At 53.6% G+C, this 8435-nt stretch overlaps 1 long non-coding RNA gene across 1 annotated transcript; it reads left to right on the top strand.

The window, feature by feature from the left end:
- The first annotated feature begins 2742 nt into the window (after positions 1 to 2742).
- LOC113908496 lies at positions 2743 to 7196 on the top strand. Its single transcript, XR_003515501.1, has 3 exons — positions 2743 to 2822; positions 3908 to 4083; positions 6366 to 7196. It is a non-coding gene; the product is annotated as an uncharacterized LOC113908496 (long non-coding RNA).
- The last annotated feature ends 1239 nt before the right edge of the window (positions 7197 to 8435 follow it).

Here is an 8435-nt window from a genome sequence, read left to right as displayed (position 1 = left end):
TCTTACTCACACCCGTCTCCCCTCTCCCCCTCCTCGCACTGAATCCCAGGATGACAGAACGGAAGAGGGCCTCATGAAGCTTCAAGGAGTGGGAAGGCTGTATGGGCCCTGCTGCAGGGTTCACAATCATCTGTGTGTTCCACACGCAGCTTTACATGAAGAAAGTGTTGACCCGCACAGAACAATTTCAAAGATCCTCGATAACGTTCGACCCTCCATTTTAGTGAATGGTGGAACTGGGGCCCAGAGAAGGGAAGTGACCTGCCCCGAGGACGAGGGCAGAGCCGGGACTAGAACTCAGGCGTCCTGACGCTTGGCGCTGTGCTCGGCACCTTCGGGAGCCGTGGCCAGGCGTGGTCAGGCGTGGCCAGGCCTGGAGCTGGACCAGGCATTGCCTGCCTTGAGCAAGGATTGAAGCTCCTTGGCTGTCAGACAGAAATTCCAAGCAAGACCTTTTGGATTTTGTTAAGCAGGGCTTGCCTAGTAAAGTCGGGTAAAGCCCTGCTTGGGTTCCTGCCCCGCACCCCCCAACTTTACTGAGATCTGATTGACATGTAATGTAGAAAGTGATGACTTGATACATGTATATATTGTGCAATGTTTCCCGGAATAAGGTTAGCTGACACATCCTCACCTCCATAATTAGCATGCTGTTATTGTTGTTGTTATGGTGAGAACGGTCAAGTGCAGCTCTCTTACAACCTTCAAGTACACCGTACAGGATTGTCGCCTAGAGTCGCCATGCTGCACACGCCATCCCCAGATTTTCTTCATCTTATAACCAGAAGGTCGTACCCTTTCACCCGCTCTCCCGCTTCCCCCACCCCAGCCCCTGGTAACCGTCAAGCTGCTCTCTGGTTCCCAGAGTTCCCTGTTCTTAGATTCCACATTAAGTGAGCTCAGGTGGTATTTGTCTTTCTCTGTCTGACTCATTTCACTTAGCATAATGCCCTCCAGGTCCATCCTTGTTGTTTGCAAATGGCAGGATTTCCTTCTTTTTTATGGCTGAATAATACTTCATTATGCATATAAACCGCACTTTCTATCCATTCATCTGGTGATGGACACCAGCTCGCGTTTTTCTCTTGGAAAGTGTGGAGCAATTCCAGCCAGAAACAGTGGATCTCAGGGATGAGCAAATGCCAGCAAAAGATTTAGCAAGAGTGTCTGCATAAGGTAGGTGCTCAAAAGTGCCAACCAGGGCTGAAACGGCTATTTGCCTACTCAGTCACCTTCCCACTACCTGACTCATGAAGAAGATCCTGAGAGTGAAGAGTTGGCTCACTCAGGAGGGCAGGCCAGCCTTTCCAACCGGGGGTGGGAACCAGGGTGGGCCTTCTCCCCTTTCCTTTGATCTCTCACAACCTGGCCTGACTATTGTGGGGCATACTGGTTTGGCGGTGCAAAGGCCCCCCAAATCCAGACCAGTGGTCCTGGGGCCTAGCTTTAATGTGTCACCAGCCCCTCTGCCTGGGTCTCAGTTTTCTCCTCTGGGAAAGGGAGAGGTTAGACTACAGGGTGCCAATGACCTGAGCAGCTTTCAAACAATCCTGAGGCCCAGGCCTCAACCCTGGTCAACTGAACTTCTGTGGGTGCTTATTGGAGTGTCTGCGTTTTTGGTTTTGATGCCAAGTGAAGGATGGGAGCCACTGGCTGGTTCTGGGGTCCCTGGTGGTTGGAGTACAGGACAGCTGCATGGGATGCCCTAGATTGCTGTGAGCGGGGCTTTGCATCTCCTCTTAGCTTGCGTGTGGGTGAGCGACAGCACTACTTGGGCATCTCTCTCAGCAAGAAGCTGTCTCCCAGCATGGCGGGACGTTCCTCTCCTGCCGTGTAACAGGTGACAGACAGGTGGTGGGCCTCTGGGTGCTTGCAGCGAGGAGGCTCCACGGGGGTTGGTCTCCAGGGCCGAGACCCCAGAAATTTCATTCTTCATTCTTCTCCCCACAGGGAAGTTGGGGTTGCAACTGATTATAGAGCACAGCTCCCAGGGAAGCTCCTAGCTCCTAGCTCTGAGGCAAACTCTTCCCACAGGAGTCAGGCCATCTAAAGACTTGGGATTCCTGTGCACTGGACGGGGATCCTGGTGAGCAGGTCAGGTTGGGGATGCAGCGGGAGCCCCCAGAGGGAGGGCCAGCATCCAAAGTCAGACTCCCAGGATCCTGTTTGGGTTCTGCTGCCTCCGGGCCTCAGTGATTGCATCTGTGAAATGGACCATGAATCCACAGCCAGTGTGGAGCTAGGGAGCTGCTGTGGGGATTCTGATGAAGAGGCCTTCTGAGAAAGGGTCAGTCAGCACCAGGATTTTAAAGCCTCGGGGAGAAAGACAGGAAGGGAATAAAAGCTGAGGGGGCAAGGGTCTTGGGATGTGGAGCAGGGAAGGCTGAGCTCAGGGAGTCTTCATACAAGAGAACAAAGGGTCACCACGCAGGTTTACCCATGGAGTTCAAATGTATACAGATGACGATTTTCACTGGCGGATCCCTCAAAAAAAATAAGACTTTTACAAGGAGCTCCTGTCTGTAACCCAAGGATAAATGGCACTTATGTGGCTGAAGTGAGGGACAGGTCCCTGGAGTTGCCCCAGGTCCCCCCTTTTCCACCCTCACAGTGACCTCATTTGGGAATAAGTTTGACCTCTGATCTAGCTAGAGTGGCAAACCCAGCTTTCCCCATCTCCTGTGAGTCAGCTCGGAGGAAGGCAGTATAAAATGTAGGAGAAGGGGGGAGGGTGTTGGACACCAGGAAGCCCTTCCCGGCAGCGGGGTGGGGAGGTGCTGTGTCTAGAGGACCTGGATGCTGATAGCTTCCTTCTACCTGAGGTCTGAGGGGTGGACAATAGCTTCTTGAAGGGCCTCCTGATTTGGGGGGGGGGTGGGCTGCTCTGGTTGTCAGGCCCCTGGGGACAGGGGCGGCTTCTCTCTGGAAAGCCGGACACCGGCCCCCTGGCTCGGTCCCGCAGGCAGATGGGAGCTTGAGGTGAGAGCGAAAACAACAGCAAAGTGGCTCCCCTCTCCCCGCCTGGGTCACCTGCTCTGTGCCTCCCAGGGGCCCCGGGCTGTTCTTTCAGTGAGGAATGACAGCTGGTCTAGGATTGCCAGGCAAAAGAGAGGACACCCAGTTAAATTTGAGTTTCAGATAAACAAGGAATGCTTTTTTAGGGTAAGTATGTCCCAAATAGTGCATTCCTTGTTTATCTGAAATTCAAATCTGATTGAGCATCCTGTATTTTTATTCACTAAATCCGGCAACCCCTAGTCTCGTCCATCCCCTAGTCTCGTCCATCCGCTCTAGACCCGATGTTATCAGATCCGCCGTCCTGTGCTTATGGGCTTTTGGGAGATGGGGGGAAGCTATCTTGTGGGCATTTTATCTTAAATTACATTGATTTAAGGACGCTTATTTTAAGTAAGTGCGTTTATTTTAATACATTTCTTTTCTTTAAAACAAATCCACTTTTTTTTTTAAGATTATTTATTTATTTGACAGAGAGAGACACAGCGAGAGAGGGAACACAAGCAGGGGCAGAGGGAGAGGGAGAAGCAGGCTTCCTGCCGAGCAGGGAGCCCGATGCGGGGCTCGATCCCAGGACCCCGGGACCATGACCCGAGCCGAAGGCAGACGCTCCAACGACTGAGCCACCCAGGCGCCCCGGAACAAATTCACTTTTTGAGTGCGGTGTCCTAGAGGCCATGTTTCCCCGTTTCTTTCTTGCCTTAAGTGACCCAGGGGGTGGAGATTTTAGGGAAATCGGGGAGGATAATAACCCTTTTAAGTCAGAGAATCTGGGTTCAAATATAGGGTCTGTCATTGATTCCCTGACTACTGGACTTGGGGATCTCTTTCACCGCTCTGGTCTCAGTTTATTTATCGGTACAAGGGGGCTAAAGCTCTATCTGCCTGCTAGGTGACCTGGGATTTATGGTTCAAGAGCACACCCCAAGAGTAAACCCCATGTGAGGGGTTTTGTGATGAAGGCCCTGTTGCACAGGGTTCTAGAGCCGTCTGGACCTGAGGGCTGAGCGATGCGGCCCGCTGCGTGAGCTCCGCCGGTCAGAACTTGGCCCAGCCCATGGTACCACGGTGAGTGTCAAACCTCTTGACCTCTTCTGCCCCCTGGCTGGCCATGCAGTTCAAGATTATGGTCACCAGGGGTCAGGCTTGCACGATGATGGTCAAGTTCCGCCTTCTGTGGTGCCCCAGGGGGCTTCTGGTCTGAGCGAGAGGGGCAGTGAGGATGGGGCGTGGCACATGCTCTGTGTGGCTCCCTTGTATTTACATGCTGCTTGGTACCTTTTGGAGGGCCCCTCATCTCGTTGGCCCTCACCAGGAGACCCCATGAAGGAAGTTGGTTTAGGTGTCTGGAGCCTGGAGAGAATTCTGGGCAGAGAATTTGGCAGAGAGTTCAAGTCCCTGTTGCAAGTCTGCCTCTTATCAGTGTCCTTGTGGATTATATGGCCTCCCGATCCTCAGGTTCATCTTCAGTAGAACGAGGTTATAATGCCTCTCTTGCAGGGAGCTATCAAGATCTGGAGAGGGGAGGTGTGGCTACCGGGCAGGGCTGGTGTCTCCAGGCCAGGGCAGCCCCTGTCTAGAATGGCTTATGTGGAAGGTGGAGACGTAATAGCAACACGGGGAAAGACCCCAGCCCAGCGGCTGTCCTGGAAGCAAGCACCAAGCTCTGAGGAGGAAGGGGGTGCTGTAACCCACAAAGGGCAGTTCAGGGGCTTGCTCCTCTATAGTCAGGGGGACAAACCCAGGACTCACTGGGTAGGTGTCTGAGCTGGGGCCTCTGGAAATGGGTGGTGGATCAGGCACCCAGGGCAAGGGTGCCCGATGAGGCAGGTCACAGGACAAGGGCTGTTGGGCCTCTGGGATTTCAGATTCTGTTCCATATATTCCCTGAGCACCTGCTCTGGCTATGGGGGCTTATGTTCTAGAGGTAGACACAGATGCTTCCAGTGCAGGTGAGGGGGAAGGGCAGCAAGGTGACTCTGACCTCAGACCAGGCACCAGAGCCAGCACCCAGAGAAGGCAGTCCTGCTCATGGTAGACCAGCCTCCTCCAAGAACCTCCCACATCCATCTCTATATCACACAGGACGCAAGGTGAATGATCTGGGGGTCCCAGAAAGAGTTGGTGTCTTTGAACTGGGCTACCCTTGCCTAGAAATAGTCCTGGCCCCAGCCCCGCCGCATCACAGTGGGTGGACAGCCAGGCACTGGGGCTGTTCTCTGCCCCTGCCATCTCTCCCGGGCCCTGGTATGGCTGATGGCCCTGGGAAGCCTGAGGGCTCTCCCTTGTGTCCTTTCTCAGGGTGGGTCCCGATGGCCCCGATGGATTACCCTCTCACCCCATTGGGTTGCTGTGGTTTGCTCATCAGCAGAAATGACTCCTCACCCACAATTGCATCAGTCTTTCCACAGATGGAGTGAATCACACTGCAAGATGTGGTTACAGGCTGTGTCCTGTGTCCCGGTTAGGGGCCTGCTGGGCCCAGCCAGGCTGGGGGTTGGGGCTGACCGTGACTCTGACTTGGCCTTGGGAGAGGAAACTGGAGGCCAGGAGGGGAGCACCAGCGAGGGTGGTGGTGGTGAGGGGAGGCGAGAGAGGTCATGGAACTTGTCCACACAGGCAGGGCAGGGGACTGGAACCCACGTCCAGTGACTGTGGCCGTGGCCACACTGGGGAACTGTATGGCTTCCCCAGCCCCAGCCTGCCCATGACACCGAGAGGAAGAGAAGTGACCGTGCGGTGGTATGAGGGAACTGGGGAGATGAGTTGGTTTTGCTTCTTCCTCTTTCTCTATTTTGAACCCCCTTGGCTTGCTTCCCCCTTCAGCTGACTGAGGGCTTTCAACCTCAAGACCAATTTCTTTCTTCTCTCTGCTCCACGGGCCCAGCCCATAGCCGGTAGGGACTGTCTTCAGGGCGAGGTGAAGTATCCCATTAGCTGGGTTTTCATTATTCTTCCCAGGGGCCGAAAGAGGCAACGTTTCCCCCCTTGAGGCGGCAAGAGCCACGCTGCCCATTTTTCAGGTGGAGAGGGTGAGATCCAAAGGGAACGTGGCGAGCATATTTCAGTATGGACACTCCCAGTTAGTTTTATCAATTATCTTTCTTCTAACTGCATCTCGTTTTCATCTCTATCTCTTATCACCTCCTCCTCCCTCGTGCACAATCTCATCATCTTCTGCCTAGACCATGGCCCCCGTGACCTGCTCCAACAGGGACTCCCCGCCGGAGGGCTGTGGCTTGCTGAGGTGCCGGGAAGCTTCCCAGCTGGGAGGTCAAATCTTAATCATTGAGTAAAGCTTATTAATTAATTCATTAATTTTCTTGGGGGGGGGTGTGTGCAACTAATAGGGGAATGTCTGCAGACAGAACCTTGAACTGAATGTGGGACACCGTAGCAGAACATCAGGAAGGAAGGGGAGTCTTCCAACAAAGGAAGATGGCGGGGAGTCTCTGCTCATCATGATGACTTGGGGCTCGGCCTGAGAGAACAGCCACCATCTTGAAACTTGCCAGTCTCACGCCAGAAGGAAAATGAGCCCTGGAGGTTCTCACACCTGTCCCAGCTGCAAGTGACTCCCATCAGTTCTACTCACAACTCACTGGCTAGAACAGTCACATGGCCTCACCAACTAGCAGGAGTCTAACCGGAAGGTGAGGAGCTAGAAGAACGTGGGGAGCGGCGCTCCTGAGTACGACAGTATACCTCCTGCCCGGCAGAGAGCCTGGTAGGAAGAAGCTGATCAGCAAATTTTTGATGAAACAGTTTCCAGCCGAACCACTGTTCCCAGAATAGCTGTTGCGAAGGCACCAATGACTTCCATATTGCTCCACACGGTGGACACTTTTCAGTCCTTGTCTCCCTTGACCTTGCATATAACACCCAGATTTCATTCTTAATACATGTCTCTCGGCTTCAGGACACAACGCTTATCTGATATTCTTCCTACCTCCTGAGTCACTGCTTCCCTCCTCCTTTGCAACTTTCCCCTCCTCCACCTGGCCTTACATTTTGGAGCGTCCCAGGGCATGGGCCTCTTGGCTCCTCACTAAACTTTGTTCTCAGATGGGGCGCCTGGGTGGCTCAGTCGTTGAGTGTCTGCCTTCAGCTCAGGTCGTGATCCTGGGGTCCTGGGATTGAACCCCGCATCGGGCACCCTGCTTGGTGGGAGTCTGCTTCTCCCTCTCCCCCTGCTTGCCCTGCTCTCTCGCTGTCTCTCCGTGTCAAATAAATAAATAAAATCTTTAAAACAAAACAAACAAACAAAACAAAACAAAAATCTTTGTTCTCCGTTAGTCTCATCCACCCCCGGGGCTTAAACATCTCTTCAGCTTTCGTTGGGCGCACCTTTCCTTTGAGCTCCTGGTCATGTGCCCCATTGTCTCCCTGGCATCTTTTCAAGAATACTCAATGTCCTCTGAACCTTCATATGTTGAAAACCAAAGCCGCGGCCTTCCTCCCTCCAGCCCTGGTCCCTAAAGCTGTTCCCGCTTCCAGGGCTCCCCATTTCGCTGAATGGCCATGCCATCCCCCTACTTGCACAACCCAGAGCCATCCTTGGCCCTTCCTTCTCTCGCCCACACTCTATCATTTTAAATCCCTCCCTGAGCCCTGCCAACATTACTTCTTCCACTCCACCCAGCCTCTCTCCTTCTCCATCGCTAGTCCACATGGCACCCGTGTCCCATGTGGTTGCTCTCAGGTCCCTCCGTGGCCTCCATGCCCATCTAGCCCTACCCAGATGTCCTTCATGCTGCAACCAGAGGGATTCTTTCAAAATGCACATTTGATCGCACAGTCCCTCTCCCTGTGAAACACTTGAATAGCCTGCTCTTAGAAAAAAGATAAAATTCTTGTGCAAGCCTGGTCTCTGCTTGCTTCTCATCTTCTCTCACTCCAGTTACAGTGCCTAGCAGATAGTAGGCCCTTGGTAAGTAGTTTTGGATCGAACCAACATGTGGTATAAGAGAAACTGGCATCAATTCTGTGAGATTTGTTAGATCATTTCTACCGTGAAGAAGCCGCAGAGGTAGCTTGGTATGGCTTTCCTGGGTACCGAGGCTGGTTCAGGATCCCTTGGTAGGGCCAGCACGCACTGATATGGGGTCATTGTTGAATTCCGAGCAGTTAGTGCCAGGGCCTGGGGGCGGATGGGGTAATCCTTTGATGTAGCCTCTGTCCAGGATTGGAAACCGGGCAGCCTGAGCTGACAACCAGGCTCCTCGTGTCTACACTGTTCTGCCCACTCACTGCACCTGGCACCGAGGAGGTGTCGGCATGGGGGCAATTTGTAGGATTCTGACTGCCTGGGGATGGGTCACAGCAGAAGCAGGGAGGAAGGCTGTTGGCCGGGCCAGACAGACAGGCTACCTTCACGGTCACCTTCCTTCATCCTGTGGGCTCCCTGGGCTGGGGCGGGG

Source organism: Zalophus californianus, chromosome 6 (assembly GCF_009762305.2).
Source record: "Zalophus californianus isolate mZalCal1 chromosome 6, mZalCal1.pri.v2, whole genome shotgun sequence".
NCBI classification, from domain to species: domain Eukaryota; kingdom Metazoa; phylum Chordata; class Mammalia; order Carnivora; family Otariidae; genus Zalophus; species Zalophus californianus.
This window is presented reverse-complemented; position numbering and strand designations above follow the sequence as displayed.